At 41.7% G+C, this 17,176-nt stretch overlaps 1 protein-coding gene across 2 annotated transcripts in view; it reads left to right on the top strand.

Moving 5' to 3' along the window:
• Nucleotides 1-3,359: 3,359 nt before the first annotated feature.
• LOC128749457 (prickle-like protein 2) overlaps nucleotides 3,360-17,176 on the top strand; it is a 30,824-nt gene continuing 17,007 nt past the window's right edge. For both annotated transcript variants that reach the window (XM_053849094.1, XM_053849093.1), the window contains exon 1: nucleotides 3,360-3,751. The gene's annotated coding sequence lies outside the window, so the exon portion shown is untranslated. The remainder of the gene's footprint in view (nucleotides 3,752-17,176) is intronic.

The raw sequence follows: 17,176 nt of genomic DNA, 5'->3' as shown, positions 1-17,176 counted from the left end.
CACCGTTTGTCGGAAGGGAATTGCAGCTGCGTTTGTTGTTCGGTCAGTTGTGCGAATTGTATCTGGTCTCAGCTGAGCAGCAGCAGAGAATGTGTTGAAGGACGTGTGAATCCACAAACCACTGACACCAGAACAATATGATTCTTTCTGTGAAATCTGCCTTTTTTGTGGAAAAAAAGCAAGGGAATTGTATCAAACAAAAAATCAGAGTCAAGCTGTTAAATTTACGCCTTTTAAAACATTTCAAGGTGGTGGCTCACATCACAAATCAATTTTCACCCGGGGTAAGAAAATCTGCCACAAATCCCAAGTACAATGACTTACTCAGCATTCCAAAGGTCCCTGGTGCCAGCGATGTGATCTCAAGTGAACTTCCATACATCTGGCAGTCTGCTGACAGTGTCTGAAATGGAAGAGCACATGAACACAAACATGTCTCAAATGTGAGTCATATGAAGCAAATGTGTAGATGTTCTCGGCGCCCTTTTTTAGGAGAAGATGCTGTTTTATTTAAACGCCTCTGTCGTATAGCAATTCTGGGTGTCAGACCACTGTGTGTTTGTGACAGTGACGGTGATAGATGGCAGTGTGGCGTATCAGACCGTAGACTCTGTGATGATATCCAAGGCCACACTGCATGACACACACCCTAATAGAGGTAGCGCATCACTGTCAAACTCATTACCTCTCTTCTCTATTGACCTTATCACCTCAGTCACTCTGCTCACAGAACATAGGGGTCATTCATCCTTTATTAAGGCTAAATTATGCTGTCAGAGAATAGCTGATAGAAAACAATGACACGCAACACACAGCAGACTTAAACATACGTACAATTTAGTGCCATCTTGACCACAACAATCCTCATCACCAGTTTTATCTGGCTGGTGGACACAGGCTTATGAGTCTGTAATAAAAACACTCCACGGAATCGTTGTGCAGAATGCAATATTAGGGTACAGTTTTAAAGCTAGCCTAGCTGCGGGGACAAAATGAGGAAATGAAACAATAATAAACGTCTGATTTGTGTTGTGAAAATTGGATTTACAGTTGAATGTTGTGTAAGAAGCTCATACAACCACAATAATGAGATCAGAGTGAGAACAAAAATCCTGTAAATAGTTTCTATGGAAAATAAGCACCTTGAACTCCACAGGGATTATGTTGGTACAGACAAAAACAGGAGATGAGAGAAATGAAGCACGTGAGAACGTATGAATCAGGCGCTCATAGTACAGTTACAATGGCAGTAATGTGTTTTATGACACTGGACATTCATCATCACCTCCACTCTTGCAGTTAGAGCTCTCAGGAAAGCCTTGGGTCTATCCACTCTGTCGCTCTCTAACAGAGTGACTTAAACCCAATCACCCGGGGCATACAAAACACCGGGCTTTGCAACAGGACAACCAGAACAACCTTCACAACTCACATCATAAACAACACTAAATGAAAAGCGGATGATAAAGTATGTTGAATATATGAAATCCCATGTTCTCGGAAATCAACAGGTAGTGACTTTTCAGTACAGATATTTTATTCAAAAAAATAAATAAATAAAAATCTGTGTCTGCGGAACATGGACTGGATTTGCCACACAACAGCTTTCCTCCAGGTCATGGATTAGAGTCCACTTCCTCTCTCCACACCAATCGTTTATTGATCTTTTACACCTCACTTCTCACTTGTCCTTCTACTTTCTACCTTCTGTGGATTTCATTACCTTCACACCCTTTAGGCAAGAACATCACTCGTACTGACCCAGAGGAGACAGCGATTCATTTGGATGTGTCACGCTGTCATCAGACAACCGCGACTTCTTGGAAAGAAATTAAATGCCGTCACGGGTATAATGACTGTTTGAACATGTTCAATGCCATTTCATTGATCAGAATTACAACAGAGTGCTAATGATTGATGTCACAACATATTACATAGCATCAGCCAACATAATCAGTTTTACAACGTAGAAACGCCAGAAAATAAATAAATAAACCAGTCAATTACTTTCTCTATTTTGTTTTTGAGTTTAGAGCAGGATTGAATTAATCTGAATCAAGCCAACAGCATTGGCAACCTGAAGTTAAGTGAGCTGTTAAACTATTCCTGATGTAAACAGCGTTGGATCTGCGCACATGATTCAGCAGTCCGCCTCACTTCCTGCTGAAAATCCTTGTGACCGAGACGCAACAAGTGAGAACTTAGCAAGCATCATTATAAGATGATTGGGTCAAGAGAAAATGACAGGCTTGGTCAGGGCAGCTATTATTACCCGCCACCTGAGAGTGTTAAGAGAGCAAACTGTGCCTGGACCTGCATGTGAAGGCTGCGGTGAGAGAAGGAGCGAGGAAACTGTTCTGTCAGTTACACAGGTCAGAGCTCATCGGTTTTCTTGGGGTTGGCTTTAAGCTTTAAATGATTAAGTTACAAAAAAATACTAACTAAAACCAGCCTCAACACTCTGGGGAGAGGACACGGATCAGAACACTTCCCTTACACCTGTTATTCAACTGATTTGTGATTGATTTAAAACTGGCAGGAAGGGTAAGCGCGAGACATGACTGTGACCACATCATCCCCTTTCCCAGCTTAAATTCCATCTCAGTTTAGCCCCAACATTGGGAGTTTAAAGCTATTCCAATGTCTGATCACTGTAAGGACTCTGTTCAACTTCAACCTTCGTAAATTTCTCACAATATATTTAGAACCCAGTCCCGCAGCCTCAAATCCACACCCAAATCTTATCACCTCCAAACCTAACAACAACCTGATAACCCTGTCACATGACTCCAGTACTTCACCCATACAACACCATCAATACAACAATCATACTCTGAGTCATGATGACAGAAGCTGCCATTTTCTAAAATGAGTTGGCGAATTGTGTTGGGGAAAGATTGCTTTATAATCCATCTGATAGGGATGTGGAGCAGAAATGCGAGTTCTCCTTTTAATGATATGCGGTTTCGATGATTGAAGCCTTTTATCATCTTACACACTGCAGTAAAACTGATGGCCATCATGTTTTGTTTGCTCCCTCTATGTGTGGAATAAAAGGTACAAAAAAATCTCAGTACAAACCTGACATTTCCAAGTCATTATCAAACTCTTTTCACCTGTTCTCTCCGAGCCAGAACAAAGCATGTCAAGTGCCTCTGCGTAATTATATTTCATTTTCATCTCCTCAAAACAAGAGTGCATTTTGTGCTCCTGTTATTCTAATCCAAGGCTGTGTGCCACCACACCATTGGCTGATCGCTGATGACTCACTTCAACAGGCTGGCGTAGGGTTTGACAAAGAGAAGGCGGGTGGTTTGGTGGGTGGTGTTGGTGGTGAAAAGAGGGAGCAGGAGGTGGGAGTCAATCTCCCCTCACTGCCTTTGCACTCAAGTGCGTCGTTTTTGTCACTGCGCTGCACTGAATTTCAATTCTAACTCAGTTTAATGTCAAATAAATGTGTTTTTCAGCTCATCCTTCCAGTCGTGGTTGCTAATAGCCAGACCTAAGGGATGGAGACAGAGAGGGAGGAAGAGAGAGAGTGATAAAGAGAGACTGCTGATCATAAGACTCTGCAGCCCCCAGCCTTCCCTCTGTTGCTGCTTCAGTAGGTGTGAAGGCAGCAGAAGAGGCGGCAGAGCTGCTGTTGGTTTCGGAGAGTGCTGCGCAGAGAATCAAACCAGTAAACCCGCTGGTGTGTGTCCAGCGTGAGCATCTTAGACGCCGTTCCCAACACCCGGACTCCGACACACAGGTGAGTCTTGACGTCTTTATTAATCAGACTTTCTTTGTCATAAATCATGCTATTGCCGCAGAATGAATTGCTGAAAGTTTCAACAACAAATCAGAAGCTCCCATTAATAGTTGATGATGTGCGCGATGGTGTTTTCAAAGGCATGTTTGGATGTGCGTCAGACTGTCTGTGGAAGCTCATTTATCTGCTGAATGACAAGTGAAAAAGACCAGTGGGATCTGGGGACAAGAAAGAGTGAATTTCTCCTGTATTCATTTGTGAAAGTGTGAATCCAAGAAAGCAAACACTGGCGGCATGAACGCTTCAGAGGAAAAAAAAATCTGTGCTTAGGGCACAAACAAGTCAGCATATGAGGGGATACAAATTGTGTACATGTTTGTGTGTAGTTGTTTATCAAGGTTGCTGTTTACATTTAGTATCAACTGGATTTTCTTAGCAAGACACTTTTGAGTGAGCAGGGATAACAAAAGATTGCCACCTTATGGTCTGTATTCGAAGCATAATCTCTCAACTGCATGAGATTTGTTTTTAAAACTCACCCACTCAGGGCATCAGAGAGGGCATAACTCAGTCGTCCATATTAGCGCAGCTTGAAATTGTGAACCTCAGGGAATCGACAGGTTTGCGTACACCTTTCGTTTACAACTTGATGCATAAGCCCTGAATTTCTTGATCTAATTTTCCATATGACTGATTCCATCAATCAAACTTTCAATTTTGAGACTAGAATGTCAACAATTGTGGGGTAAGTTGGAGGTTTGGTGGCGTCGGACAAGACTCGCCTTTCCCCTCGCTTCACTCGGTACGTCGGATAGAAAGAGGATTTTAACTTTATTTTTCTTAACAGTGCTATTCATTCAATGTCTCAAACAGTCACGGATCATCTCTTTGTCTGGCAAATTGACACATAACACTGAAAACAATGTTGAATTCACATCAACCAACGTTAACATACACATATTTCCTAAAAACAAAGACACATTTTGACACATATTAAAGAACATTTCTACAGTTAAGTTCTCGTTTGCTGTCCCAATGTCACACCTATAATGCTTCAACAAAGCCGGCCAATCAGACAGCACGTTCAACATCTCTGTTCTTATTGGCCAATGTTTTTAATCGAAGATGATGTGATTCTGACACACGTCAGTCAATATTTCATATCCCTCTATTACTGCCATCTTCCTTGGCCTCTGTTCATGAGCCAGAATAAAGGAAATTACAAAGTAACTAATCAATTAAAATTGAGTTTGTATGTTGAAAAGTCAGATCACGGATTAGCATTTCAGGTTGTTTTGTTAGAATGTTACAACTGCACTGCTTCTGTTGCCTCACACTGTCCATCAGCGTGACAACGAGGTCGCAGGCTCATCTCCCCCTTGACCTTCTGTCACTTCACCTCACCATGAACCCCCCCACCACCACCACCACCAAACCTCTGATCACGTTTTTTCCCCACTAGACTTAAAAATGTTCGTTTTTTTCTTTTCTGCGAGCACTTCGATCCAACCCACCGCCCTCCGCTCCCCCTTCGCTCGGCTCTGGTCGCCACAGAAACGGCTGATTCAGGAAGGGTGGGCGGGTGTCTCTGAGCTCTCGCTGCTCTGCCCCATACGGTGTTTTCACAGTACATTTTTGCTCGTGCGCTGCTTTTATGTCCCTGATATGCTGCGGGTCCAGGTGGCGGAGTCAGACGTTACACAATTAGATCAACAATTTTTTTGGGCAGATTAGATATTTGGAGTAACCTTCGTGTTCCTTTAAGCCTTCTAATAGTTGCGCAGCTCTGGCGGCTCCTCTGCATGGAGCCATTAAGCCACAATTACTTGGTTCAATTTGTGATTCTGACAATAGCCTCTGTCTGTATCTCTTCATGAGCTAGTCCAGGGGAATCAAATCCATTTTTGTTGGACACACATGACTCCAGGGTCACTATAACCCCAGAGTGTTTAGAGTCTCCATAAAAGGCGATTAATAATGTAATAAACTATGACGGAGCCACTTAATAATAGATATGTTATGACCTTTCACCGACAAAGTCAATAAAGCGGAGCGAGAGATGGGTAAGCTGGGTAGGTATTAAAACAGGAATTTTAAAATTGCTATATTATGCCTGGTCAAATATTACAGCTGACCTTTTAATCATGAAATAATCTCGCCTGCAAATAAACAGAAAATATCCAAAAGTGGCTTGTTATTAGCATTCAGTTCGTTTTGCAGTATTGCTTTAGTTACCATGGTGATAGTTTGTACAGTAGCAAAAACAGAGGCTTTAAGAATAGTGTGTGAGCAGGAAATGAAACCTGTGTGCCACCACAGCCTTCTCCAATCTCTGAGGTCCATGCAATGCCAATTTAAATTCAATTGGAATTTTGGCTCCTGTGAAAACGTCAGACTTGAGCAGTTGTAGTGTCATGGTGAGATGCTAAAGTGAAACCATGTATTTTTCAATTTTATATAAGACAAACTCCAAACATACCTAGCACACTACACTGCTTCATTCTCTCCTACCCATAACTCCCCTATAAAACACAACATAACATATTGACCTAAATGAGACTCTTTAACCGACACAAAAAGCATCTCACAATCTCGACACTTGCTTTAACTCAAATGGTTTGCAACTGCTTGTTAACATAATTTCTGTTTAATCCTGTAGAAAAAGTCATTCAGAAACCTTCACATAGCATTGGTTACATTCCAAATTGCTTGACTACCATCACGTTCTTTGAAGGTTTCTGCTTTGAACATCCCACCAAGATGGAACAAAGAAAATGCTGCTATGTAAGTAAAATAGAACTCATCCTGACTGGACTGTATTCATTAAACCCACAGGAAAAAGGAAAGTAGTTGCAGACAAAAACAAGCACAAAACCAAATTACTTTGGTTATTACCGTTACACACAATGATTAATATTGTAGCACGTCAAATATGCCACTCATCATTAACTCCTAATTAATTCTGTATCAAAGCAGAAACTGGTGAGGAAGTGCATATCAAGTGACATTTCACAATGTCTTCGTATGATCTGGAATGCAGTGAATCACTTCAACAATCCGCTGTTATGTTCCTCTGAACATTCCAGAATCCCAGAATGGCAACACATGATGGCAACGCTGAGGATGTCAGGAGACGATCATCACGCAATTGCTTCTCAAAAACATTGATCTTGGCTGCAATGTTCTTTTGCACGTCACACAATTTTTATCTACCAGTGATCTCATGTGGCCGTGTGACTGCAGTGGAATAACAATCATTTCAGAGCATAGTATAAAAGAAAATAAATGTTCCACTCAAGAGAAAGGCAATTATTAATATCACACAATCATCATCAGAAACTGACTCCATAGGAGGGGAGAGAAATGCATTGATTTAGCCTTTTAATAAATGCTGAGCTTCAAACTCCCCTGCTTAGAAATGCATCCCCTCAGTTCATACATGATTCTTTAATGAGCTATTAAAACTATTTACCAGAATGTAGTTAGAATCCTTTCGGGGACTATGTGTCCTTTAGAGTTACTGATGCAGATGTCTGTTGAAAGGATTTCAAAGAAGTAATGCAGAATTCATGGTGGTTGTCTGAGCCATCTCAATTCACCACTACGTGTTTCTTCGCTTCTGTATATCTCACACCTCAGCAGTTTCTACAGAGTCTCTAGGAAATGCTGACTGGCTCTTGAAATGGATCACAAAGACAGCATTGTGCGAGTCCATGCTTAGTAAGAGAATGTGTCTTCAATTATCATTTACAAGACGAGCAAAAGTGGGGGTGAAGGCAAGCTGCAGTCACATTGCAGGTGCGGAGAAGAGCGATGCTGGTGTTGTCGCCGTTGATTCTGGCTCTGGTCGAGCTCTGCTGACTGATAGATGTGAGGCAGGAGATCATTTGAGATGCAGTGCTGCCCTGAGGTCGCGCTCTCACTCTTTTCTTCCACTAATGGCATCGAAACTGGATGTCTAAAATAGCATGTGTCCAACCGGCATTGAAAAAGTACCACAAACACATCACGTCTGCCAGTAGAGATTCACTGCTCAACAGGAACACAAAAATGCAGAGCGGCAAGTCAAGAGGAAGGAGTTTTTGATGGCTAAGAAATAGCTTGGCTCCTATATGAAACCCATAATAGCTCGCCAATATGTTGATGGTAGCACACAGAACTTGAAGACATCAATGGCACTCTATAGAAAGCCAACATAAATATAGCTATTCATCTATGATAATTCTGCATGTTCACATTAAAACTAACATACTACATGTACTGTGACAGCAGATTCACCTGTTGCAGGTCATTATGGGGCCTGAAGTTATACTTTCAAAGTCCTTCATCATGGGAGCACAGTCTTATGATATTATATCAGATAGCTGTGGTATGAGCTGTGTAATATAAAACCAAAACTAAGTGCGTAATAACTTTCAATCGTCTCTTGAAGCTGAGCCAATGTGGCCTTGTTGCACTTAGTCATCAATTTTGGGATGCCAATATAAATGCGTCCCATATCAAACCAGTTCAGTCCGTAATGTGAAATGACATTGTCTTCATGTAGAAATGGCTTCAAGCCCTTTCCAAGTAAAATAAAAAATCATGACGCACTTTAGTGACTCACTTCCACAAAAAAAAAATCTTTGGAAACCGAATAAAGGTTAGGCATCTGTGTGTTGCAAGATTTGAGATTTGCTTGGCAATTATTACCACATTAGCCATCTCCACTGCAGTAACGTACTAAAGTTAATAACCCCAACTGCAGTGCCACATCGGCCCAAACTGTTCCAATCAGGTGTCGCCGAAACAGGCAGCACTAGACTGAGAATCAACCGATTACAGTCTTCAGACTCCTGACTGGTGAAGCAGTGTGTTCTCGTTGGATTGTAACAAAAACCTGCACCCACTCGGGTTCTTGAGGATCAGTATGGACACCCCGCACTGGGAGTATTCTTGCTCCATGGAGCATGGAGCAACAGCTTGACAAAATGTCAATATGCCTGCCTACTGTAACATAACTGCAACTACATCTGCAACATCAACACGCACGTATTTAGGTGATGACAAAGAAAAAGTTCTCAAATGGAGATATATGTGAAGATACCCAACAAATACACCACTAGTTGAACTCTTGGAGAAAGATGACGGCGTCTTGCAGAAGTGGTTAAGAAGATTCTGGTGGAGCACATGATGATTTTCCTTCTCAAAAGTAGGCAGCTGATGACGCACACATACCCTGATGATGTGTCTTGTGATTGCAGCACTTTCAATCAGGCAAGACACTTAAAGTTGAATACAGAATATAAAATCCAGGTCACAGTTTAGCGGTCAATCAATATGCATGGCTCCTGAACCTGCAGCTTTACACCGACCGGGCGTCACTGGTGGTCTATTTCATTCTTGAGTTCTCTCTGGATGGGTGTCGGAAATGAAAACAAATCGTCTCAGGGAGCAGAAGTCATAGCATTTGTACAGCTGTACATGAACTGCCACACACTTATTTAAAAGCGCAACTAGTTGTTGATACTCACAAAAGAGGTAATTACAAGTAGCCCTTCTTTGAGTGCTGAGGTGCATGACACGTTTTAATCAACATCGTTTCCAAAGGTGAGATGAGCTTGCTCGGGCAGGCATCACCGAATACTAAAATATACTGGGCCACATCACCTTAGTGTGTAAAACAAAGATAGGGTGGAAATCTTGCTGTGCCAGCTGGCATTCTGCAGACCAGCCCTTCTCAACAGCAGGCTACTACTGATGTTCGATAAATCACACACTTATAAACCAGCGTAGCATATTTGCACGACTCCATGCCCATAAAGCAAGCTCTGCAAAAACAAAAAATATTATAACTTCATCTACCCATAACTACCAATCATTGCTGTGAAGGTTTTTCTGTTTACTGACTAAAACAATACAAGAGGCGTTGACCTTGATTGACACCCAGGTTGCGTAGAGTGAAAAGGACACGGATGCATTAATAAAAAGGTGATGCTTTGGATTCAGGAGCAGGGGGTCTTCACTAGCTGCGCTGGAGCTCAGCATGAACCACCCTCACTGCTGGCCTGTCGAGAAAGGAACGTCGGCAATGTTGCTTGCCGATTATTTCTTTACGTCACGTGTCTCTGCTCCAATACAGTCTCCATTCTCCTCCACAGCTCCATCACTCTGTTTTAAACGAGCCGTAACTTCATCTTCAATTCCAATATATTTCAGAGAACTGAGGAATAGAGTTTGTTTACGGTTGAATTACTATTCTCCCTCCCAGAATAGTTTATGATAAAAAAAAAAACAGACTTGACTGCTGCAGTGAATAAACCCTCCATATCAAGCACTGATAGGTTGGTATACATTGGGATTTGTTTTCACTCACACAAGCAAAAAGTGGATCAAAGCAAGGGGAATCCAGAGATTGGATTTTGAACATTTGTGATGAGAGTCAAAGCTTGTCTCCTGCCCCATCATAAACAGTATTGTTGGATGCACTTGCTGACTTAACTGGTCTAAAGTGAAGCTATTCTTCTTGCATCTTAACACTATTGACAGGGTATCTCTGAACATAATCTCCAAAGATGACAGCGTGAACTTCAAACATGGAGGCATATAAACGACACAGCCGGTGCTTGATGCACTTCCTGACCTACTGCTGTCACTTTGGAGTCAATAATATGGGACGGAGTCCTGCATTGATTTCAGAATTAAGCTCCAATGTTTCAAGCAAGAGTTAATTTAGCATGAAGTGTGAACACAAACCACCCCTTCACAGAATGCCTGATTGAATGTTGAGCCACCAACAACAATCTTCCACCAAATGACCGTTGAGTGTTTTATTACACAATATATGGGTCACTCTTGCAAAACATGGACTGAGTTCAGAGCAACATATGATGTAAATGTATAAGCTGCTCTGAGAGTGTTTCAACAAAGCGATCCGTTGCAGTAGGGACTTTAAATGGATGTCCTATGGTGAGATACAGAGTGAATAACTTTACCATATTATACAGCTCCATCAGTGAAGGATGCATAATTTTATCTGGATGCTCTGTCTAAACCGTCCAATTTCAGTCATCAGTGTATATGTTAAGGCTGCTCGGACCCCAGGGATGAGTTAGACGTAATCGTCGATGCTTGTGTGATCCATTACATCAAGACTATTCCCCAAACGCCACGCTGGAATTACTTCACCAACAAAACTCTCTGGTTTCCTCTCCTGAGATCTGCGTCACTCTAAATGGCTTTGATGAGATGAGAATGTGATGTGGGCAAAGCTGCTACCGATTACACCTCATTTGCAACAAGCACACACGCACAAACACACACGGCAGTCCTCCCAGTGATCTCCATCTCTGCACCACCTGCCTCTGCTCATCCCCGCCCCGTCATCGAGCTGAATCTCAGCTAATCCACTTGTCTCCATCGAGGTGAAGCTGTCGTTCCCTATGGGCTGCCTGGATGTCAGGTGTACAGAAAGTTGCTCACAGTCTGCATTCGCCTCCTCCTAGCCTAGCATCACGTCAGTTCTCAAGCTTTCCTCTTCTTGAAGGTACAGAAACGGTTCTAACAGAGTTAGATTAGTTGGACTTAATCACAGCAACACATAGCGACAGGCTATACAGGTACACACACATTGACCCCAAATATCTCCCAAATAACATGTTATTTATACTATAATTTATTCCATAGCCAAATTATGTTTCTTAAAAATGAAATTACAAACAACTAACTGACCTGAATTAAACTTCAGAATGCAGCAGTACTACATTGGAATTCCTAATTTAAAAAAAAGGCTTGTAACGGCATCGCTAGGTGCTCCACCAAAGTGGATTCCTGCAGAGTACCATCACAGGAGACTCCATGTCTGGTAGAGATAATTGAATTTCAAGTTCGCCCTAATGATTTTTCTATAAGTTCCATTTCCTCCATTTTCAACATACATGGGAGTGGCTATAAAATGGCAGAAAGTCGAATCACCCATATTCAAAGTGGACAATGATTTGAACTATTATGGTACAGTTAATAACAATAAATGTCCTTAAGAGTTGCACAACAATAGCAAATTACATGTGCTGATGTGAACTGCATTTTCAGCATTTAACATCTTCATGTTGACTCTAAAATAACGGCAATAGTAGAGAAACATTTTTTGCTTCAGATATGCAGGTTTGAAGCAGCAATTTTAAGTCCAACACATTCGATGTTTACTGCTGTATTCTTAGTACTTCAGTCTCAGGCTTCCCTCGCTCGCAATGATTCTCTCCGCCATATCCATCTGTTTTGTGTAGCCGCCTGTTTTCTACGTGCTAAACACATCATCACGCAACATTGCATACGTGTCTATAGGATGTTCTTTTCTCTGCAACTAAATGGGTCATAGCAGTTTGCCTCCCTTGCCTCGATGCATGATCACGCACACAAACGAGTGAAGAGCAACTTCTGGATGCTTCACTTGAACAACTCTGACTCTGGTAATAGCAACCCGATTCATCTCATTAGCTGGCTATATTCCCAAGAATACATCAACAGAGTTTTTGGCACAACTTCAGATCTATTTGGAAATTTGAAGACAACCCTAATGAAGCCTTTCACAATCACACGGCACACTGTGTTTTTCACCAATTGCATCTCATATCTCACCAAACTTTTGTTCACTAATATCACCAAGCAAAGCATCCCACTGACCAGAAGCTTCATTCAGTCAACTGATCTCCTGGTTGCTGAAGGTTCACAGATGGCCACAGCGCCCACCACCTGAGATGCTATAACAGTTTCCAGCGAGCCACTCTAATTTTCCTCTCACTCCAAGCAGAGGCTTGCGAATGCAGCAACTGCAGTTTCTTTCATAAACATTCTGGGAACACTCCTTTGTCTGTTTTGACTTGATCTATTGAGATCCGTCTGTGCCTTTTGTCTTGTCAATGTCAATTTCACTTTCTTTGTTCACTTCTGAATCAAGTGACGTGAGCCATTTCTAGTCACTCGCTGATTGAGTCGTCGCACAAAAGCTCTGATTTGAAGAATAAAAGCAAGAAGGAGACTGACGGAGGCTGTCGAATTCCTCAAGGCGTCTTTTCAAACATGCGTTTGTTTATCAACTCTGTAGACCACATCAGTGATGAGTGCAGTCATTTTTTTAAACATACAAAGCAACTGAGGAAATCCTATGATAGTCGTCTCTTTCTACCAATATTCCAGTTTATCTAATGTTCTGTCCAGGGCTGCTTTACAAGTAATTTTACATATTCATGCTCCTTCATTTTCCTCATTACTTCTCTGAGTGCCCTCCCCCATGTATAAACCTGTGCTCCAGTTAATCTTATATATTGTATCCAAAGCAGTTTCTCATAAAAAAGTAGTTAAGACAGTGCTTCCTCATTTTCACTTTTAAGACTGTGTGGCTGTTTCTATGTGTGTGTGTGTGTGTGAACGTGTTGGTAGATGGGTACGTAGGTGTAGGTGTCTTTTTGGATCAATAAGTGGGCCATGTGGGTTGTTTTTTGTTTGTTTTATTTTGGTCTTTCTCAGTGTGAAGCCTTGGTGTTGCATGTATAACAGTATCAGTTTTGATGGCTTGTTATTAGATACTTTTGATTCATGTTTAACAAGGCTCATGATAAACGCATTTCATGAGAAGTTTTTATGGGACAAACATAATACCGTATTTGATATCTTGTGACCAGACTTGAACGCCAAAAGACGTTTTTTTGGTACGCACATTCGTCACATGCATGGAGAGCAGTAAAGGCGTCCCATATGGTGGAATGCACACATTTCTCAGCCCTTCTGTTGATAATGCACCCCCAGTAAAGGAGAGATGACGGATATGTATTAAACATTATTTCTGGAGAGAGTGCTAAGCTTGTTATCACACAAGTAAAACTGTGATCAGTCACAGGTCTTGGGAGACAAATCTCACTTGTGACTTGGGAAAAGCTCCCTCAGAAAGTTCCATTCTGGAACTTCAAGTGGTCATCATCACTTGACATTAGTCGGCTGTTGATCTGACATATCCACTAGTGTTCCACCACCGAGCAGATATACAACAGATCAGGGGTCACCAAACTGTTCCAGAAAGGGTGAAAAGTCAAGCACACACAGCTTCACCAACTAGGTAAAAAGAGATTGTCAGCTGCTGCTAAGCTGACACCTGATTGGTTAAATTGTGTGTGCTTGTTTGGTTGGACCAAAAACCCGCACCCACTGCGGCCCTTTCTGGAAGAGTTTGGTGACCCCTGCAATAGATGATAAAACAAGGGAATGTTGTTATTGTCTTTGAAAATCCTTGAAAATGAAATGGTAATTCAAGTGACATGAAAGGGTTTTCCCTTATGTGGACGTGGGTCAAACCCTTCAACTGACATGGGTATTTATCAGCATTGGCTCAGTGCCAGGCACTGAGGCTGCTCATCCCACTTTCACCAGTTAATATCCCTGATGTCAGCGTTGTTGTACACGTCTGCTTTTGTCTAGATGCAGATAGATAAAAGTAGGAGCCCAAAAGGAGGAACTGTGATGAAATAGCCATCTGTAATTATACAGTAATTCACCACACAATGCTTTCCTTCATTGGAGGCTAAAATGGGGTCAGGTGGTGTAGATCCCAAGAACATTTAGACTCCAATCTTGAATAATGATAATAGTAGAATCAGTGGCTGGCTCACTGTGGCACACCCAATGAAGGACGGGATAAGAATATAGTAGAAGATAAATTGAAATAGAAATGCAAGACATAGGATGTACCACAGAGCAAATTGGTTACAAAATGTTTCAAGTTCAAGTTATCTTTGGTAACACCCCTTTCACACTCCACAACCTAATTCCAACGTCAATCTAGAGAAGCTGAAATTTTGACTTGATCAGGAATTTGGAGAACAGGTGGCGCAATATGGGACAGAAGCATAATTCAAAGCAAAGTTGAGGTCTTTCCCACAAACTGTACCGGGACAGCTTGGAAGAAACTCACAGCCACTCTTCTACAATGAAGCTTTTACCACTAAGTATTGTTGCATCACAGGGAAATGGCCCAGCTCCGTGCGTGCAGCTCCACTCTGCCATGATGTTCCATGCGAAGAGAGCAGTGGGAGGATGTGTAAAAATGCATGGCAACAGACTCTTCTCTCCCTCACACACACTCACACACTAATGCAAAGATAAATAAATACACGCCTGTGCAACCCCGAGCCACCCACCATCAAAAGGCCCTGAGGAATAACAAACCTCCATAACAAACCTTGCGCCCTCAAGCGAACATTGTAAACGTTTACACACCAAGAGTTTGTCAATCACCAACAGCAGTCAGAGAGGAGACTGTCCAGATGTTCTGTACGCTCAGGTCTGCAAGTTTTAGTGTTCAAGTTGTGCATCCAGACAGATGCTCTCAGGTGGCAGCCTACTGCTCTGCCTGTCATGGCAACGCATCACGCTTGCCTGTCCTCATTTAGTAAGCATTAGCTACGCATGAGATGAATTCCTTCCAAACAATAGCAAACACTCCACTACGAGGTGTGCAACAGACCATTAGAACGTGGACGTGTTACATTATAGAAACTGTTTGCATTAAAACCATGCACTTCAATTGTTGCAGTGGATTACGCAACCAATTTGTCACTCCATGTATTATATTGGCGGTCAGGTAGGAGACCAGCATGCATGTCCGTGCACTGGGATGAAACAACACAGCAGCCTGATGGTGTCACTATTGTGTTCAAGACATCAGTCTAGTTTACTGGACATTTCTCTTATTGAGTTTTTAAATAAAAAAATAAATGAATAAATAAACAATAAAGAAAATTAATACATTTTGAATATTTCTACTGCAGCCTGTTGTATTGAGGGAAAGTAAACGTCATGGTCCTTCGCCTGCCTGAAGTTGAACAGAGAGGATCATCAAGACACATAAGAATGCAAATAAAACTGCTGTTTGTTACATACAAAAGTGCGCTACACTCCCAGAAACCAGATATATGGACAGCCCACTACTTAAACATTGTGCATCCCTCGTCACATTCTGCACACAGTAATGCAGCGGTATCACTCTTCTCTCCGACACTGCTGCAGTTGGAGAGCGTGTTGCCTGTTGAAACCCTGCGTTCTATTTCGGGCCATCCCACACACAGTGGGTGAGGAGCAGGGATGTGTCAGCCTTTAATTGCAGCTTTTCAGGATCTTGGGAGATTTTGTACAATCGTAGGTAAAGAAATCTGTCTTGGGAGGCCTGCTTTCTTGCCATTAGCTTATCAAGCTCACAAAAGGTGGTGACTAATATGGAGCTTTGGAATTAGACGAATGTGGCCCATGCTTTTTGTCCTTAATGTAGTTACTCGCAATAAAATGTCTACTGTAAAAATGAGAATGTTGTTCAGCGCAGAGCACAAGTTAGATGAGATAAGACAAATTATAGACTTCATCAGGCCAACTATTTGGATCACACGAGCATTACACTCAATTAACCTTGTATTTCCTGGACTTACACAGAGAAGTGAAACACTCAGTACCCAGATGTGGCGAGCTATTGCAGTTAATCGAGTCAAATTTAGGCCAATAAAAAGTGAGAAAGAAAGACCTTCGGTATAACATCATGGATACTGTACAGTGACTGAAATTGATTCAGGCTTTATGCAAATATACTTCCGCTATGCATCACTCAAATTATACACAAATTACAAGACAGACCACATTACAATTCTGAACATGAAGAACAATGAGAAATTCACGACCACATATCTTCTTCTTCATTATTGTGTCTTGCTGTAGGTGGGATGTCGTCTTGATTCATCGATTCCACGGTCAAACTGACTTCACAGCTTTATCTTTGGTCCGATTTCTTTCCTCCAATTTGTATTCCACCGACTATAAAATAGACACCGACTTCTGGCTAGTAGCATTTACACCTCTAAAATCCACAAAACTGTGCTGCAAAGAGGCTAATTTACAGAATGCACATGTGGCTAGTGGCGGTCACGGATTACTTTACCTCCCAACGTCAACTTCAACTTGACGATAAAAAAAAGAGAAAAAAGAAAAAAACTTCCACAACATGAATCCATTCATGTTGGGATCAAGCTAAACAGTAGCACTCATCCCTGCTGGGGTGACCCTTTCAATTAACTACTTGTTTTTCTGATCCAAATAAGATGCAGTAAGAATATAATCCTCATAAGTAGATTACGGGATGCAACACGAGTGCTATTTGCTATGAAAAGTCTGACACTGTCTTTGGGATCCCATTTCGCTTCCACGTCTAATCCCTTCTGATCAATCGATATATCAAGCTTGACCTTTTGACAGCATTTTTTAAACCAAGATATCAGTAAGCCTCTTGCAATTAACCCAATTAACCCCAAAAAATTAATTGCAATAGTATCTACTCTAAATGGGAAAACTCTAAATGGTACAGGAAAAAAATCCTGTCATTTATTAAACGGAAATAAGAACTAAGAACTAAGT

The sequence above is a fragment of the Synchiropus splendidus genome, chromosome 18 (genome assembly GCF_027744825.2).
Source record: "Synchiropus splendidus isolate RoL2022-P1 chromosome 18, RoL_Sspl_1.0, whole genome shotgun sequence".
NCBI classification, from domain to species: Eukaryota; Metazoa; Chordata; class Actinopteri; order Syngnathiformes; family Callionymidae; genus Synchiropus; species Synchiropus splendidus.
The sequence above is the reverse complement of the archived record's forward strand: the minus strand, read 5'-3'. Positions and strand labels throughout refer to the sequence as shown.